At 36.0% G+C, this 13,095-nt stretch overlaps 1 long non-coding RNA gene across 34 annotated transcripts in view; it reads left to right on the top strand.

The window, feature by feature from the left end:
- Positions 1-13,095, top strand: part of LOC116183367 (uncharacterized) — a 487,183-nt gene that overhangs the window by 161,360 nt on the left and 312,728 nt on the right. For all 34 annotated transcript variants that reach the window (XR_014954476.1, XR_014954502.1, XR_014954501.1 and 31 more), the window contains one exon: positions 7,266-7,434. This is a non-coding gene — a long non-coding RNA (uncharacterized LOC116183367). The remainder of the gene's footprint in view (positions 1-7,265; positions 7,435-13,095) is intronic.

Below are 13,095 nucleotides of genomic sequence, written 5' to 3'. Positions count from 1 at the left end.
TGATATCACCAGGTAAGGACTTGCATGAAGGCTTCAAGATCTAGAGGTTGGAGTTGGGATTCATATAGCTTTTCTCCCTGAATTAATAATGTTGGTTTATTCTTTAAATTTCATTTTAGAGGAGGCTATGTCTTGAGGAAGCAGATAATGTATGTATGAAGTTTTTGACAGAAAATTCAATTTGAAAGTTGTCCTTTTCCAACTACAATAGATGGAAAATTTTCCTTTACGTCTGGATTTGTTCTAGTTGAGTTAATAAAGCTTTGCTTTGGGTTTCCTGTGGTGTAAGAGTGCAAAGACTTTGTGAAAGGCTATCCAATCCTACTTGCACATTTGCTCAGGTTTATCAGGGGTGTACTCCAAGATTTTTACTTCTACTTTGTTGAGGAGATTTATTCCTGTAAGTCCCACTGGGACCTGAATAGCAAATAATAGCAACTGTGACTCCTGACTCAGGAATGTGGAAGATACTGAAGTTACACTGGAGGAGCATCCTCAGGAAGTGCAGTCCCTTCTCTGAGGCACTGTGGGAATTCTGTCAGTCTTGAGTAGATGCTGGAGACCATCTATTCTAATAGACCATCTAATCTGTCTACTATTATTGCATATATATTCTTTGATGGTTGGTAATACATTTGTAGATTTTTGGGTGGTGAGAAAGGCAGAAAATGCAAAAGCAGAGTTGGAAGTTAAAGGAAAAGGGGGTGACATGAAGCAGAGATGGAGCTACAGGAGACAGGCACTGCACCATCCTGAAAGGTAGAACAGCAGAGGAGATTTGTTATTTCAGAAAGGATATTAAAAGCAAAAAGTGAAATAGAAAAATGGGAAAGGAAAGGCTGCATACAGGAAGCTGAGAAAGCACTAAAATATGTGAAAAGGATTCAGTGAGATAGAAATAGATTCTTGAAGAAGCAACTGAAAGGTTTGAGACTGAATCAATATTTTTGCTTAGAATTCTGCTAAGATTAATTTTGGCTTAAATGTAGGAATTACTTTTTGCAAGGGAGGAGGTGACAGATGGACCCAGAGAGGGTCTTGACTTTCATGTCCATACAGAATCTCTTTTTTATTTGTGTTTGTTGAAAGCATTAAAAAATACCTCTGGCAGTTTTTCCATTTCCTTTGGCTTTCGTGTCTAAAGAAATATTCAATCTGGGAGAGGGGATGGGAAGCTGAGCCAGGTGGCAAGCCTATTTCTCACCTAGTTGGTGGTGGAAAATATTGAATGATCAAATGAAAGTGTTTTAAAATAACATGAACACAGAGACAGAAAAAACTCCCAAGGGAAGGAATTTATGTTAAAAGAAAACTTGCAGTTTCCTTGTCCAATTGTAATAAGAGACTTCAACTTTCAGTGGAAGGCAGTGTATGTACCATCTGCAGCATAGATTTAATTTTTTTTTGAGTAGTTAGAAAGTGGTAAAGAAATGCTTTTATCTGAAGGGCACTCAATTTGAATAATTCTATGGAAAATACCTGTTGTATGTTGATGTAAGAGAGTATACCTGAACACAATGGGTCAAATAGAATCAATCAAATTTGATTCTAAAGAAGAAAAATAGTTTTTTGCCCATTTTTGTAAAGAATGATTTCTGTAAGTTATTGAGTAAGCTGTGGTTTGGCAGCTCTGTCAACTTTAGAATGTAAGCTGAAAAAAAGGAGAAAAAATTGTATTTGAAATAAGTTTCAGATCTTCAGAACTGTAACTGTGTGTGGCACATCAGCTACAAATCTTCATCAGAGTGCACCATTTAAGGGGGTGTGGTTAGTTTTATTATATCCGCTTGCCTGGCCCTTATTTTTCACAGTCTGAAAAAGATCATGTGGTAGCAAAAGTTACCTCTCACCTTTCTATTATTTGTCTACTTTGTATCCACGAACTGGAGTACCGTGTCTGCTAATAAAGACTACAGTGTTTTAAAACCATTCTGGGGTTTCACAGAATGTTCAAAATGTATCTACTGGGAGACTCTAATATTTTGCTGACAGCTGATATTTTTAATTATTTTTACTGTAGTCAACTAAGTTTAAAGGGTTTAGCTAACCATGAATTCTTGGTTATTTTCTGCTCAGGGATCTCTTTCTTAAAACCCAAACATCTTAATCAAAATCATGTGACACATGGGAGACGTGCAGCAGCAGGATTTAAAAATCAATTTATTGCTTTGTAATTCTACAAATAGAAAACTTTGAATTAATTTATCTAATATTTATCAGTAGGTAAAATAAACTGACATGAGCAAATGCTGTTAGACTTGAGGTGGTTTTCTGAAAGATGGGAGCTGTCCTGGAAACAATATGCAATAGGCAAAAGAGGTCTTTATGGTGTAAGACCTACAATTTAGAGAAAGCACAGCCTAGAAGATACTGTTTTAAACATCTGTGTGCTACCTAAGTTCTGAATTAATTAGGTGTGGGGTTTTTAATTTGTTGTTTAGTGTCTTAAATATGAAATATAATAATTAATTGGTTGGCACGCATGGAAATGTGTGAGGAGAAATTAAGTGCTTCAAAGTCTTGGAAGAAAGGAAAGGAAATAACACAGTGAATCTCAGATTTGAGTTGATATATTCTATATAAAGCAAAAAGCTCATTCGTTCCTCCCCATTTTTTAAAGGAAAAAGGCACTTTGACCAAGCTGTTTTGCCAAAAATATTTGGAAGATTTCTTCCTCCATCTACCCCCCTGCCCTAATTGTGAATGCAAATGTAGCCGAAGCTGTAAAAGCTTTAAAGACAACTTAAAATAATTGTTCTCTGTCCAGTTCTCAAAATAAATAATGTCCTATTTTTAGCATCACTGTCTAAAAGTTTGTAAAATGTGAAATTATGTCATATTAGCCCTTATCCATTGTACAGATGCCATTCATCAGCCAACACTATTTGCAAACAAGTAAGTCTAACAGATTTTTGAAATCCAAACTGCTTAAATTAAACCCAGACTTCTTTTGTGCATCAGATGCTATGTTAGGAGAGTTGTTTTCTCTGCACATGAGCTCTTGGGAACATGACTTGTCCTAGCAAGTATTGCTCAAAGTTGCCCTACTTGGTGACAGTGTTCTTGGGTGCTGCTGTAGTGCAGAAATCAGTGATGAACTAGACATATTTTGATATGAACTTAGAGAAATAGAGGAGTAAACTGTTTCTAAAGAAATAGGTTCTAGTGTAAAAGTATCTGTGGCCATTGGGAAGCAAAGAGATTAGGAATTAATTTTATTCAAATATTCTTTACTGGTTTTAAAATCCTATGCTGCATATACATACTGAATCTGGAATATAACAATTGTAACTGAGGTTGAACCCAAATGATTAAACCAATTTAATTTTTTTATGTTAAATAGCTCTTGGAAATCTCCCTGCTTGAAAACTGTCTTACTCTTCAGCAACCTAAGGGTCAGTCTTAGAAAGTTCAGACTTGTATCCCAAATGTATTTTTAAATTAGATGCTGTGCTTAATGAAAAGCAGAGAGTCGATTGGAACAAGTAATATAGGAAATTAGTTTTCTCCATATATGAGGGAGAGATTTATAGGTCCTGTAGTATATTTTGTGCCTTTGTAGGCTGGAAGGCAGCACCTTGTGGCATCAGAAAGCAGGCATGAAATAACCTTTTAAATGATAAAGGAAAAAGCAAAGAGCTTTCTTGTCCCAGACTTTGTGGGTTTGGATCCTGGCACAGTTGTATTTGAAGGAATTAGTGGGGAATAGTTTTTAAAAAAAGGTCATTTTCACCATGACTATATGCATAGCTAAATTTTATATATAAACATATTATTTGGTACCAAAGGCATGAGTTTTATTTTGTGGTTCAAGTAGTACTATATTCATATGATTTTCTAGAATTAGATTACTTTGAGTCCAACTCTGCCAGCTACATGTTAATGAACCACATCTGTACCTTCTTTATTTATGGCTGACATCATTAATTTCTTTACACAGAAAGCTTATTAGAAGAAGTGCCCTCTTGCCCCATCCAAGTGATACACATCACAACAGCAAAAAGTTGGCCTACCACAATACAAATACCTCATTATCAGTATTGTAGACTAATTCATTGATATTCCAACAAGGAAACTTTGATTTTCATTTTTATCTGAATTTTCACCTTAAAAATCTTGACTATTATGAGCTAATCAGTGTTAGCTTTAAAGGTTTTCTTTCTAGAAATCTGCAGAATCACAAAGGCTACTGTGGCACTTTCCTCCAGAAGCTTCAATCTTTACTAGTTCCTGTAACATAGCAGTGACATAAAAGTAGACAAGTTGACAGGTTCACCTCCTTGGACCTGTGAAGGATCCAGCAGACAGATTTTCATGGTTTTCTGACTGGATTTCCATGGAGAAAAAAATCAGCAATTGATTCAATGAGATTCTAAATTACACCACTTTTGACAGAATTCCATCTGTAAATGCTTAATGGCTATCTAAACAACGGTTGAATGCTGGGGCTAAATCCCATAAATACAAGGTAAACACTCCTGTCTGACCCTTCTTTGAACTGCAGGGTCAGATCCATCATAACATAATTGGTTTATCTCCTTGTGTCTAAGATTCCCTGTAGTAAACAGAGTATCTTTGTGTCTTGGAGAACTTAGATTATAAATGAAAATTTTCTGAATATGATAGATTTGATTAATTGAAGCTAAACAAGTTGTGTGTCTAAAAATGCTCTTTTAACATTTTGGGAAGTCACACTAGTTCTGTATGTAAAACCAACTCCTTTTTAAGCTGCAGGGTCAGAGCCATCACCATATAATTGTTTTATCCTCTTATGTCTAAGATGCTCTGTAGTAAACAGACTGTTCTTATGTCTGGGAAAACCTTAGCTTGGGCACTGCTATTTTTGGTTGCTCTTCAGTAGCTCTTGTAATGGGAAGCATAATCATTGCTCATTCTCTGTTAACACTGAATGGACTGGTAATGTACAAATTCATAAACATTTTCTCAGGCTGGGAAAGGGAGTCTAAGTCTATGTAATCAATTATTGTAAGTAAGTTGTTCTAAGGAGCTGGTTGTGCAAGTAGGCTTCCTCTGTATTTTTGTTAGCTCTGTGAGACCTGCTCTGGAAAGGAACAATCCAAAGACATATTTTTCTGGTGTAATTGCAAAATAACGTCACTCTTGTATTACCTTAATACTATAGCAGGTAAGATATCTAAGCTGATTTTTTCTTATTAGCATTTGATTTTAAAAAATAATTTTAATAGCTCAGACTATTGAACTTAAGTTTAAATGAAGCACATTAACATTTAACATGATCCTATGACTGAAAGCTTTTTGTGGGGTGCCCTTTGTCTGACCAAAGGGCAAATTCTGAAGAAATCTGTGCCTCAAATTAAGTTGTCTTCTCCTTTTTCCCTAACTCACATAAGTAGTTAATGCAGAGCTATTTTTCCCAGGATGCATGCTTGCATGAAGCTAGGCTTAGGAACCTATGTTAATATTTATGCTATCTCTTCAGGATATCCATTCTCGACACATTTAATATATAAGAAAAACTCAATAGACTGGTAGGAAAAAAACTTGCAATGAAATGTGATTTTTAAAAATTAATTACAAGATTTTACAGAATATGCAACTAAACTTGAAATATATCATAAGGCCTTCTATTGGTAAATACTTCTTAACACAAAGGGAAATAAAAAAGTTATGTATTCCATATCTAGATGTAGGCAACACTTGGGACAGCATGAAAAGGTTTTGTCTGTAGCTAAGCAGATTTTTATGCATGAGGGGTTTTGTTACCTCCTCTCATATTAGCTTTAATTGCTCATTAGTCATCTTGCCTATGCACTACACTGGGGGTGACAAGCCTAATAATTCTTTATGTGAATAATATAAGGTGATCATAGAGCCGTTTTCTTTCTACTGCTACCATACAAATAGGGAAAGACTCTCAAAGCAACAGGATGATCTGTGACTGCAGAGTTGGTTTATATTCAGTTTAACTGGATAGAAAAGCTAAAAAAGTGTATCTTGGAGTGTACTCATCTTAAAATTGTGCCATTTGTCTCATCTTCAGAGAAAATTTAAGTGTTGGAAAAGTTAACAGTGAAGAATTTATTCATATATAGTGTGTATAAGGAACAGGATGTAACTGATGCTTTTTCAATCCTTCATGTTGTTGCCATTGATTCTACAAACTTCCCTTTATGTAGTAGAATTAAGTATTTTATCCCAAATTTGGAAAAGACCTGTGTTCTCTGAAATCAGTCTGAGCTGACTTTGCAGACTAACTTCGTGCCACATGTTGGTGTGCTGAGGTGGAATTGTGTTTCCATTGAAGCTGATGGGTATTTAAGTTAGCACTTCCAAATAAGGGAGACTGGATGTAGTTTGACTTTAAATATGATAACTATTCCTAATAGATCTTGTAACATTTCAGTCCTGCAAAATCAACTTATGTTCTTTTCTCCTTGTTCCATTTAAGACAATGTATGCATGCCTCATATTGTTGGGATTCAGTTCCCAGAGGGTCACATTCTCTCCTCATACTTAATACAAATAACAGGCAGGTGCTCTGTCATGGAGGAGGTTGGAGAGCTAAGCAACATTTTGTTACTTTTTCAGTTATTTACAGTTTTGGTAGTGCTCTGCTTTGGAATGAACGAGACTTTGCAAAGGACTGATAGACTTCATTTAACACTCTAGAAAATTAATGGGAATGGTTCAAATTGGCTGCACTCTTCTTTGAATTGGTTTACAGGATAAGCAAATCCACAGTTTATCCAGTAAAACGATAATTGTATAAAACAGGAAAAGCTCTCAACTTCAAGACATTCTTATTAACCAGAATAAATAATTCTGTGTTCATATCACCATGGATCCATTTTCTGTTGGAGATGGGAAGCATGAGAGCATTTACTTCTGGGAACCCTCTATGTAAGATTTTTATAATTTATATATAATTGTCATTAGAGGGATGAAATAATTTCACAGTAATTGCTGCAGGAAATTCCATCAGTGTTATCATGCATGTTGTAGGACTACAGTGCACAGGTTTGATTACAAAGCATTTTAAGAAGATTACCTCCTGAAAACTTATCAAAATGATTCCAAATAGATTCCCTGTAAACCAAGCTGATGAAGATTAAAATCAATTTTCATATATAGTCAGCAACCTCTTATTCTGGCCAAGATACTTACTTGGCTTGTATTACTTAAATTTAGAAAATAGGTAAATATACTGGATTGTGTCCATAAAGAAATGACACATGTGCTTCAAGCTCACAATAAGATGCTGTGATTTTTTTTTTTATTTGTAGATATCCTGTTTTCCTCGGTTTACAAAGACAACTCAGTGTCGAGGGAACTGAAGACTGGGGTGTGCTGGGCTAACACAAATTTAGCTGAAGCCAAGAATGCCCTGGTTTGGCTCTGGAAAGAGTACTAAGCAGCCAAGGACATTTGGAAAGCCAAATCTAAACCAGTACGGTGAGTTTCCTATGTTGTACTGGATACAGCGATAATTATATATGAAAATTTTATTCTATCCTGTCTTCATATCTTGTTTTAACAGAGGATATTCTGCATTCTGTGTGCCAGAGCAGCAAGACAATATCTTAATGACTGACACAGACTATATGTTCTCCTTTTCTAGGAATAGCTTTAATTTCTTGTCAGTAGTTCCCTGCCTTTTAGACCAAATTGACTGCATGGCTCTAGTTTGCCCTGGTCAGGATGTGGGGAAAGCTAAATCCAACATACAGACTGACCTAAATAAAGTTATATTGGCACTGAGAGAGATTCAGTAAGTCATTTATTTTGCAACATAAGTAGAAACCAAGGTGGTGATTAAAAATAAAATAAATTGCAGCAATTGTTTGTCTGCTTGTGTAATAACTGTGAAGACCTGGATTTCTTCAGAGGATTCTTATTTAGTCCTGATACTGGTACTTCAGTACTATCTTTCACTAGACCCTTCCTCTAAAGCTGTTTTCATAGAAAATGTCCAGCTACATATTTGTTAGAACAGCCTCTGACTTTGATGTTGCATTCTGTAGACTCTTTAGCACTTTGAAAGGTCTTTAAATATCTAAAGCAGAATAAAATGCCTTAGTCTGAAGGAAATATAAGATCCCCTAAGTGGTATCATTCTTTAATATAGTTGCTGTTCTGATGTTCCCATTTTTCATGAATGCACAAATATTCATGTGGAAACAAGTCTTTACCTTATTCATACATATCCCTGGTTTATGTTTTCAGCAAACTAATTATCCCATCTACTTTCAATTATTTTCAACTTGTTTGCTAGAAGATACATTTGCTCTTACTAATTTAAAGCTTTCTGTTCTTCTCTTTCCCATTTTTTCTCTTCTTGCTTGTTATGCCTGAATTAAAAACATCTGGATTAAAATGTTGATGTTTTGATAATAAGTCTCTTATTCATTTTTCTTGTGAAATGCCACAGCATCCTTTCTATACTTAGCATCCAAGAAACATTGAGATGTATTGAAAGTTTTCACAAGAAACCATTATTTTTTTTAATAGAAAGGCACTGTTTTGTCAAGTTTGGATTGTTTTTAATAAGAAGTTTTAGTTTTATTTAGAGTGTTAGCTTTTCATTACACCTCAGGGAAAGAAAACTGGATTTTTTTGAGTTTCAGCATCTGAGACAAAAAAAGAAAAATTGCATGTGTTTTTAATCACTACATTGGAATTATTGTTCTGCTCTGCTTGCATGTATTTTGTCAGCAAACCCTGAAGGGCGAAATGTACACACATACACAAAAAATGGGTGAAACAAAAGGCCTGAAAAGAAGATGAAAAACGTCTATCCACTGATAACATGCATTAGCAATGCATTCTTAGCTCAGCTGCAGCAAAATGCTCTGCAGAAATTTTGCATGTTCCTACATACTAGGAGGCAAATTCCATGCTACCATAACAAGATTAAGACAGAAGGAAAATGAATACAAGTGCAGCAGTCTAACCAAGGATATTAAAAAAAAAAATATTTCTTGCCAATCTGTCTCTGCTGGGACCTGCCCAGAAACAAGGGCAAAGAGTGTAGGCTAGGGAATGAGCTTGTTTTCATTAGGTCCAGTGCTACCACTTAAAAATGGATTATGCAGATGAGTAACCTCAATTTCTTGACATAATTTGCAAGAGTGAGATGGGAAATTCAATTCAATGCTGTTCAAGCTGGAACAGTTGCTATTGCAGGAAAAAAATGGGTAAAACCAGGTATGAATGGCAGACTTGGGAAGTTAGCAGTTTGTTTACTGAATATCATGTTGTCAAATCTAAGGGAAGTTGTTTTTCAAAAGTTGCTTAATTACTGATTCAGTCCGAGTCACTGAAGCATAACACTTAGCAATTCTGAAAATCTGATTATCAACACAGGGTTCTGTGTCTTCACAAGTTTTCTCTGTTCTGCTATTGGATTGGAATGCAACTGCAGAACTGTGCTTCCTGCACATTCTGGGGCAGTTTAATTGCAGCCTGAATGTTACAAGTCAGACATGGTGTGTAATTAGAGTAATAGTTATAAAATAAAAAACTTTTTCAGCTCTGATGTTGACTCATGAACATTAAAATAAATATTGTATGACCTGGAGTAGTATCCATTCACATCACATCAGGAGGACTATCCATTCATATCACATGAATTCCTTTTAGTTTGTACCAAACTCTGGTAGAACTGCAGGACCAAAAAATGTCTGTGGCTCTGCCAAGGAGTGACTGCCTGAATTTCCACTGGAAATTCCAGTAAGCATTAGCACTTAATTACCGTACTCTACCTTAAAGGCAGGAATTAAGTGATGTGCAGCATGGCCTTCTGCTTTCTGCATGTCTTAATGTGTCATACTATAACTGAAGTCAGGGGTAGAGCTCCCTTGTTGATAATCTGTGCTTGGCAGGATCTGCAAGTACATCATAAATAACTGACTCTCAATTATGTAACATAAATTACTCCTGTTTTCCCAAGAGGATAATTGCATATTAATACATGCTCATTAATAAGTATTGCAGGTACTGAAAAACAACCTAATTTCCTTTCCTTGTTTATAAAGCTAGACTTACCTATTTTTGCACATATTCTACATACACAGAAGCTTTATTCTGCCTCAACGTAGTAATTCTCATAGACAAAAGACATAAAAGTGTCTGTCTTGCTCAAAATTTCAGTCTAGTTCTTGAGCTCTGACCTCATAGGAATACAGGGTCAACTTTCAGGGTTTGGCACTCCACATGGTGCTGCATAGTGAATTTTTAGGCCCTCAGAACAATCATGTCTGGATTAGGTTTTGCTCACATGAAAGTTGGAGAGGCAAAACAGCTTCTTGCCTTTGACTCCTCACAGGCGGAGTTGTACTGCTTTCAATTAGCACTCTCCCCTTGTCTGCCCACCCAAACCTCCTGGAGACGAGGAATGGGGTAGTGAGGAACAGGAATTTTCATATAGCACAATATCAAATTGATTCCAGGTTTTGCAGCCATTTTTCAACCCAAGTTTGTAATGAAGTTTTATTTTAAAATACCTGGTATACTTATTTGCTGTAATTTTGCTGCTGCCACCACCTTTCAAAAATGTGTTGGCTTGGTCACATACAAGGGTGAGGAAAGATTTTTAAGGGTGGAAGATTGCTTGCTTTCATAGCATGTAATAAAAAGTAAGCTTAAGATGACAAATGTGGTGCTTCTTTCCAGAGCTCAAGCTCATGTGATTATTTTGAACGGGAACTGTACCGATAATAATCCTTTAATATGCCATGATGAGAAATTCAAGTTACATTTTTGCAGTTTGTGCTTGTGTGTGTGTGCATTCTATATCCATATGAAGTCCTAGAGAACTGAAGTAATGGGTTCCCACTGAGATTTTATTCAATGTACACTTAACACATGTAAATGCTTTGTCTGGCAATCATGCCAATCACTATGGAATAACATGCAATGAGTAGGAAACAATTTTGTGGTAACTGCAGCCCACAATGGTTTGATGAAAAGTCCTAGTCAGAAATTGCTTTCACATCAGAAAACTCTGTATCATCAGAAATTCCTTAAATGTCAGCAAGGGTGTAGTCCTTACAAAAATCCTTGAATACTCTGGAGTTATTTTTACTTGTCTTCCTTTGTGTCTTTAGTTTTCTTTTTCATTAGGTATAAGAGCAATCAAGTGTATAAATATTATGCAGACTTGTATACTAATAGGGAATAGATCTTATTCATTTGTTTATTTAAGATTTTTGTTTTCTTTTGAAAGTAATAAGGTTTTTGAGGAAGAACTGGTGTTTCAAGAATCCTTTCAATGGGCTGTCTTGTACAGAACCTTATCAGTTCTTCCTATATAACACAAATACATACAGTCTTCTGTTTTGTGTCTGGCATTTTTGGATTTCATAGAAGAGCTCCAGGGTACTGCATGCATATCATTGGGAAAAAAAATATACAAACAGAAAACAGAATGGGCTTGATTTCAAACCTTTTTCCCAAACTGTGGCTAGAAAAGGTAAAAAGATTGCCTTGTTTTTTTGAACTGAAAGCAAAAAGAACTTAGAAAAATATCTCTTAGTCATCTCAAAATATTTAGGGAACACTCTTGCCTTTCAGGGATATCTTGTCTGTGCCCCACAGGGTAAGAGCAGGCTTTGAAGCTGAGGGTCAGAGCCGGACAAGTCACCCTGAAGAGGCTGCAGAGCAGGGAATGGGTTGGATGTGAAACAGGTGGGCTCCTCTCTACACAACAGGACCAACAGATGTTTCTGTTCAGAGCTGACTTGGCACTTGACGTGGGAGGGATAGAGCCTGGAGGGGAAAGGAAGGAAGGAAGAGCGTTCCCCTTGCTTTAATTTTTCCATGTGGTTCTGCACTCAGGTGAAGATGTCTGGTCCTGAATATTCAGCTATTTCAATGGTCTATAGTCAAGGGCAAACTATTTGAAAATCCCAAGTCAAAAAGAATATAAACTTTATTTTATAATGCTTTATTGTATTAGGGTATAATTCAAGATCAACCATCTTTCACTATGAGTTTGTCAAAATATTAGACTTTCTTTGTTACTATTTCTTCTAATGGGTCTAATGAAATATGTGGTTTTAAAGAGTGGGAGATGCTTTTGTGCTTTCTGGCTCCATTTGAACAACATACAGATGAACAGTAACAGTGTAAGCTCTATTTTAAAGGTGTAAGTCAACATCTGTTGTCAGAGGAACTTCCTGATTTTATTACAAAAGAATTAAAATTTTCTTTCAGACGTTAAGCAGATGACACACACCACTTTCTTTTTCCTTACACTCTTATACCTTAATGTGTTTTGCTGTTCTTTGTGTTAACTGGAAACTAAAAGATGGCACACCCTTATTTTGACTATGCCTTTACTGTAAATTTTAAGCATTTGAAGCAGTAGTCTCGTAAATAATGTTGTCTGCCAAGGAACTATCTTAGGTGGAATTTTTTTGAACCCCTCCCCACCACTCTGAAGAACTCCTTAAACTTCTGATATTTGCTGGTGACAGCTGAAAAAATGAATTTTCTGCTCTCATATTCTCACTGTTTAGTTCTTCTTAAGAATTGCAATACTAAACCTTTTAAAGGTCTAATTTGACACACCTGAGCTAGGAGGCATAATTTTGGCTACTGGTTGTTTTAATGAGCTGTGAAGGAAGAAAATCAGCATTATAGAATCATTGAGTGATTTGTGTTGGAAGGGACTTAAAGATTATCTGATTCCAACACCCCTGCCACAAGCAGGGTCACCTTCTATTAGAGCACATTGCTGAAAGCCCCACCTAGCCTGAACTTGGGACTGCCAGGGATGGGATATCCACAGCTTCTGTGGGCAACCTGGCTGAGTGCCTCACCACACTCTGAGTAAAGAATTCCTTCCTAACATCTAATCCAGATCTTTTCTTCATTTAAAACCATCCTCCTTTGTGCTATTACTATCTGCCCATGGAAAAAGGTCACTCTCCTTTTTTTTTTTTTTTTTTAAAACTACTTTCAGTACTTGAGCCTTCTCTTCTCCAAGCTGAATAACCCCAGCTCTGTCAGCCTATCAGTATTATGCCCATACATATTTACTTGTGAGTGTGTATAAAATATATATTACATACACATTTCTATTACATATCCATTCAGAGGTATTGTCTCAAT

Source organism: Lonchura striata, chromosome 3, assembly GCF_050655825.1.
Source record: "Lonchura striata isolate lonStrDom1 chromosome 3, ASM5065582v1, whole genome shotgun sequence".
NCBI classification, from domain to species: Eukaryota; Metazoa; Chordata; class Aves; order Passeriformes; family Estrildidae; genus Lonchura; species Lonchura striata.
This window is presented reverse-complemented; position numbering and strand designations above follow the sequence as displayed.